The sequence below is a fragment of the Rhinolophus sinicus genome, linkage group LG04, assembly GCF_036562045.2.
Source record: "Rhinolophus sinicus isolate RSC01 linkage group LG04, ASM3656204v1, whole genome shotgun sequence".
Lineage (NCBI taxonomy): Eukaryota > Metazoa > Chordata > Mammalia > Chiroptera > Rhinolophidae > Rhinolophus > Rhinolophus sinicus.
Genome location: NC_133754.1, coordinates 34,127,264 through 34,133,793, shown reverse-complemented (window position 1 = coordinate 34,133,793; position 6,530 = coordinate 34,127,264).

Sequence of the window (6,530 nt, the reverse complement as noted above, 5' to 3'; positions counted from 1 at the left end):
CCTTTATAGAGATAGCATGAACCCCCCACACCGAGAGTGGCCCCACCAAGCTCCTTCCCTGAAACTACTCTCAGCATCTCAGTATCAGGTACCAGAGTTTTCAACCGTGTCTGTGAGCATCTGTGCTTTATCTCGATTTATTTTGTGCATTAGTTAACAAGACATGTCCTAAGGTATCAGCAAAGCCTAATAGAGGGATATATATATATATATGACCAAAATTAGATATATATTACTATTTATTTATATGGAAAAATAGTATATATATATATATATACTGTAGTTATATATATATATATATATATATATATATATATATATATATATATATATATATTACCCACTATTTGAAACTACAGCACTCCTATGAATGCTGTATAAACTACAGAATATACCCACTATTTGAAACTACAGTATTCCTATGAAAACGTTCATAAACTGAAATGGCATAAAGCAAGGAAGAAATTACTATTTAATATGGAAAATATAAATAAATAGTAATTTCTTCCTTGCTTTATGCCATTTCAGTTTATGAACGTTTTAATAGGAATGCTGTAGTTTCAAATAGTGGGTATATTCTTATTTAAATATGTATGAACCAAATATGAGTTTATGTGTGTATAAATATAAGTGATTCATCTTTGTGTTTGCAACTGACAGATTGATTTGCCCACAATTGTCATTAACGGTTACATATTGAATTAAATATGCTTCAGAAAAGTATACTTTTTTATTTAAAAAAAGAAAACCAAAAATGCCATTTTTAAATTTCTTCCTTATATATGAAGAACTAAAACCAGTTCTTATTATAGATTAGGTCCACTTATTAACATATTTGACCTTAATGACAATGTTACCTGCTATATAAATGAATTCTGAAGTCAGAATTAAGTAGATAGGTTAAACTCTAGACTCTGATTATTTCTGCAACATTGGATTTATATTTATACTCTGATTTTTCAGTTGTAATAATTATTACTATATAAATTTGCTCTAAGGATAAATGTGTTGCCATGTTTAGAGTTATTATAGGAGTTATAAACATGGGGGTGCTCATAGTTATATATATTTACATATTGTCATTAATATTATTAATTAAACATCTAAGTTAAACAAAAACTTACAAAAATAGAAGATAGTTTTACTCTAAATCAGAATGTTATTTTTTTGAATTAGAAGAACTTTTATAATCCTTTGCAACAACATGACGAAAACAATGGGGATTATCAGTTATTCTTACAAAATAATATTTTGCTTCCAATTATGCTGAAATTTAGTTAGTTTCATCTTAAAATAAACTTTTAACAAACCATAATAATAATCATGAGGCAGTGATAGAACCACTTTACACATAATCTACATATTTGGAGTAAAATTTGGACAGTTTGCATGCTCCCTGGCTTTTTCAGTTCTGAATATTTTTTTTTAAATAACCACTAGAGGGTGGTAAAAGAGTGAAAAATCTTTTAAAAAAGAAGATTTTAGGAATGATTCTCTTAATTTTATTAATACTATGCAAACATTGAAGGTTAGTTTTAGACTGAAAATTGTGTTTTATTTTTTTTTCTTTCTACCCCAAATGATGGATTATTAAGTAATGATTTCTACTACTATCAACAATTTGTAATATTTCGTGGACAGTATGTGTGTCTATGTATAAGAAGGAAGAACAGGTAAGTGCAATTTTGAATTGCCTCTTTTTTTTAAGACAGATCAGTTATGTTTTTAAAATTGTTTTATTATTAAATGATTGTTTAAAGCTGTGAAATTTCTAAAAATCAATGTTTCCTAAATTTAAGTAGATTGGAGTTACAAATAAAATTGAGGAACTTGTTAGAAATGCCTGTCTGATTATGATTAGTCAAGGGAAAAAAAAATGTTTCCAGGAGTATTTGTTTTACTGTAGTCATGTGACTTCAAACATAATATTGTTTGAGGGTGAAGGAAAGTTCTTCTTAGGTCAAAGGCGTGTTTTATGAGGAATAAATTTTGTTTTTTATTGACCAGGAAAATCTGGTATAATATATGTTTAACTTGATATTTTCTCTTACAGACTTCTCTTTCTCCATCCCCCAAAAAATAACAACAAAGGATATCTGTCTATGTAAACAGCTATAACTTATTACAGTCATTTGATTATAAGGTGATAGTTTTTATTAGATTATTTTTAGTCTTAGTATTTTATTAGTATTTACTATTTATTATAAATTATAATGGTGTGTGTCCTATTTCAATATAGGGAAACATGAAAATTATATATAATATTGCATTATATTCTTAAACACACAATAAATATAGTAATATTATGTGGGATATATACACTTTCAAAATATGTCATAAAGAATCCCAGCTATTCCAGAAGAGGTATTCAAGAACAATATGGGTAAGATGTACACAGTAAAATCATAAAAAATATAATTACATCAGCAAAAGTATCCATATTTATTTGCATGTAGATGTATTGGTAAGGCATAAATGCATTTTTACACATTGAATAAAGATTCTGAAGGAAAATCTTTATCTGGGTTTGTGAGTATATAATCTGTAATATTATAACTCAGAAATTTATTCTCTGACTACATAAAACTTTTTTAAAAAGTTGTATACCAAAATGTAATATTTTGTATTTTGTTTTGGATATTTAGCAAGATTTCTATTAACAAAAAAAAGCCAGCATTATTCATTGAAATCTGTCACTGATGAATTATTCACTTTCTTGGTTAATATCAATATCCCTATGGTGACAACAATAGTTCAGCCTTTTTATATTAACTTCATTGTTATCAATTAAACATGCAAAAAAAAATACTGAGTCTTCTGTTGAACTATGCAGTTATATTTCTCAACAAACATGAGTACCTTGACAGTTTTATTTTTTTTCTTAACAGAACATAGATCCAATTGTAACAATAATAATTTTATTTCTATACAAATAAATGTAAAACTTGATACTTAAAATTTCAAGCAAACTAATCAATCTTAGGTTAGGAAAAGTCATTACTCTCCTTCGACTATGTGGATATTATCTCCATATAGATCATCTTAAAGAACAACTATCTATCTATCTATCTATCTATCTATCTATCTATCTATCTATCTATCTATATTTACACACATATATGTGTATATATATGCATATATATATGGTTATTCTATATATATGTGTATATATATACACACACATATACATGTATATATTATAATATTTATGGTCATAATATTTAACATTTCCAGCTTTATCTAATTGAAATAATATGTTAAATGCAAGTTACATATTTTTTTAAAAATGGTTGATATCACAATTATAAGATCAAAACTATTAAAATAAGTTTGCATCCATTAGGGATATAGCAATCGGTGATACGGAGAAGCAGTGACGTATGAATTGTGATTGAAAATAGGAAGAAACAAGGATTTAAAATCTCCTGCAGGTGATCCACCAAGACAGAAATCTATTATACATATTTGATTCAGTGGTGTTTGCCTACCATTATTGTTAATCATTTGAATCCAAAATAACTTAGTCAGACTGTGTTCTAATAACTGCTGAAAAATATTTGGAAATATTTGAGGCTAATATTTAAGTTCTCTATATTGATCTTTAGTATTATTTTTGTTATATGAGCAAAACTTTTTTAAAAAATCAATCTCTACATATTCCTAAGAGCTAGTTAAGTGAATATCCTGAAGTAACATGATAGTGAGAACATACAAAGAAGCCATTCATTTAAACAAGACTGACCACTGTGCTGTACACCTCAAGCTGATGTAGAATATTGAATGCCAACTATAATTTTTAAAAAAAGAAAAAAATATATACATGCATACATACATAAATACATAAATACATACCTACATACGTAGGGTACCAGAAAATGTATACACATTTTAAGAAAGGAAAAAGCTGTATTAAAATTGTAATACTCATATATTGATAACAAAAGATGAATACAAGTCATTTGTATGAGGTCAGATAATTAAGATTGCAAACTTTCCACCGTGTAAGCGCAAGCATTTTATATATATATATATATATATATATATATATATATATATATATATATATATATATATGATGTAAAGTACATCATAGGGAATATAATCAATTGTTTTGTAACAGCTATATATGATGTCAGAGGGGTAGTAGATTGGGGGTTATCACTTTGTGAGGGGTATAAATGTCTAAACATTATGTTGTTTTCTACACCTGAAATAATATAAAAATAAAATAAAAAACAAAAAAACATTCATCTTGAATACTTATTTGACTGCTTTTTATGTGCAATTCACTTTGTAATAATATTGAAAAAAATACGAAGTAGATATTAACCTTCTCTCAAGAAGTCTTTGCAATTAAAAATCACTCATTAGTCTAGCATTAGTCCACAGGCACTTTCCTGTTACACACTGGTCATTATTTGTCATGGAAACATTCATCATTGGTTTATAGTTCTTTTTGTAATTTTTAAGAACAATTTTCTTAGTACTCCACTTGAAGTAGGAGAGTTTATGAAATTTCAAATATAATTTATATGAAAACAGACAGCTCATTGTCCAAGCTTCCAGGAGAAAGTTTCTGTTTTATTTTGTTTTAAGTTTTGCCAGGTTAAACAATGATATCAAAGAGTTCCTTTGTGTCAACAGATATCAAATAAAAACAGGAAGTTTTATTGTAAAATGTCTCTTAGAGTAAGGCAATTACATTATTAGTTTTATACCTTTGATCTGAGATCAAATTGAGCATGAAGGAAACTTAAGTTTTAAATAACATATTAACCTTTTTATCAAAGGTTCAATGCAAAAGGCAAGTTTCATAAACACCCATTCATGTGTGACTTTATAAAATATTATATAGGGCATGCACAATCCCTTTAAGATGCATGGACTATTCACTGAGAAGTCATTATTCATGATATGTACAAATGTTCTTCTCATGTATAGAGATGTTATTGCTAAGAGGTAAGGACATTTTCTATTTTTCCACATACGGAAGCAATGGTACCTTAGTTAAACTGCATGTTATTGTCAGCAGTCTGGGTATCCATAATGATTATTCTCTGACTGTAACAGAACCAAAAAGAAAAGAAAAAAATGCGATAAAGTGTTTTCAGCTTCTCTTCCAAAGAAACATGAAAGGGAGTCCTACATTCCAGATTTGAGAATCAAATTCAAAGTTTACTGTATAGCGTTGAATATTTCTTTTAAATTAATTATATAACATGACATTGATTTGGGACTACTTCTGTGTTACGATTGTTTCTTCAATGAATGAAATAATCAATTGATATTTAAAATCCATCTATAGTATTATCATGCCCCAAATGTCATGAACTATAACACTTTCTAGCTTCAGAGTATTTACATATTCCTCAGTCTACATCACAGATGGTGAAAAGGCTTCTTTCTTCAAGACTTCGAGATTCTTAACTTAAAATCAATCTGTCATTTGTCTTCACTTAACCACTTAAATGTGGCATTGAAAAAGGTGGGGTGATGCTCTGAGGTAGACCAAGGTTTGTACAGAATGAACAAACCTCTTTCATTGTTTCCTTCCCTCTTTCCAGTGCTTATGATCTTTAATACTATTTGTCCCATATGTATTATCAGTCCAACAAATTTCATAGAACATTTCATCCATCCGGTCTTTGTTGCCATGAGATATGTAAGATGATTGCCTCCCCCCATTCCTAAAGCATGGAAGGGAAGGCAGTCTCCTAACTCTTCATACAGAATGCTGTGAAGTTTTACACATGCCACTGCTCTAAAATGACTAAGAGAGATAGGTTTATGTCTTCTGACTGCTTGGAATTATTCAGTGGTAATTAGCATACTTTCATGTTTCCCCTTCAAGATGCATATCCTAAAAAGCAATTCAAAATCATAAGAACACATAACTTAGAATAAGTGACTAAAAATAATTTATTTCTTCTTAACATCCTCCAATATGGGGTCATTGTGGATAAATTTTGTGGAAAGTAGCATTTATTTTGAACACTTAATAAGTTTATTATTAAAACTTTGAAAAAGCTACAGCGGCAAGGTACTCTTTTATGTCATAATATGAAATGTAAAGTTATGTTAAAATAAAATCCAACATATATTAAACCATTTTGCCATAAGCATTTTGGAAACAATGGCTGTATTATTGATTTAGTGAAACAACTGAGGAATTACAGTTAACAAAACATAGAGAACAGTGGATGTTGCCATAATCATTTAAGGTGCTAAGTTCTATGTTTTACTATTGAGTTTGAGATAATGTTGAGTAATCCGTTATCAAAATAACTCCTTTGAATTAAAAGTTACAGAATATTCCTCAAATAACAATCAAGACTTTTTCTATGTTCCCACCTAAAACTTACAAAAAAAGTGAAGAACAAAAAGAAAAGTCTTAGTCACTCCTGTCATTTATTATTGTGAAGTTTATGCATGAAAGAGACAACATGTAATATGTAGTAAGGGATTCCAAATAAATAACTAAATATATGCTAATTGTATATTACGGATAAACACATGCTTGAATTGGAGAA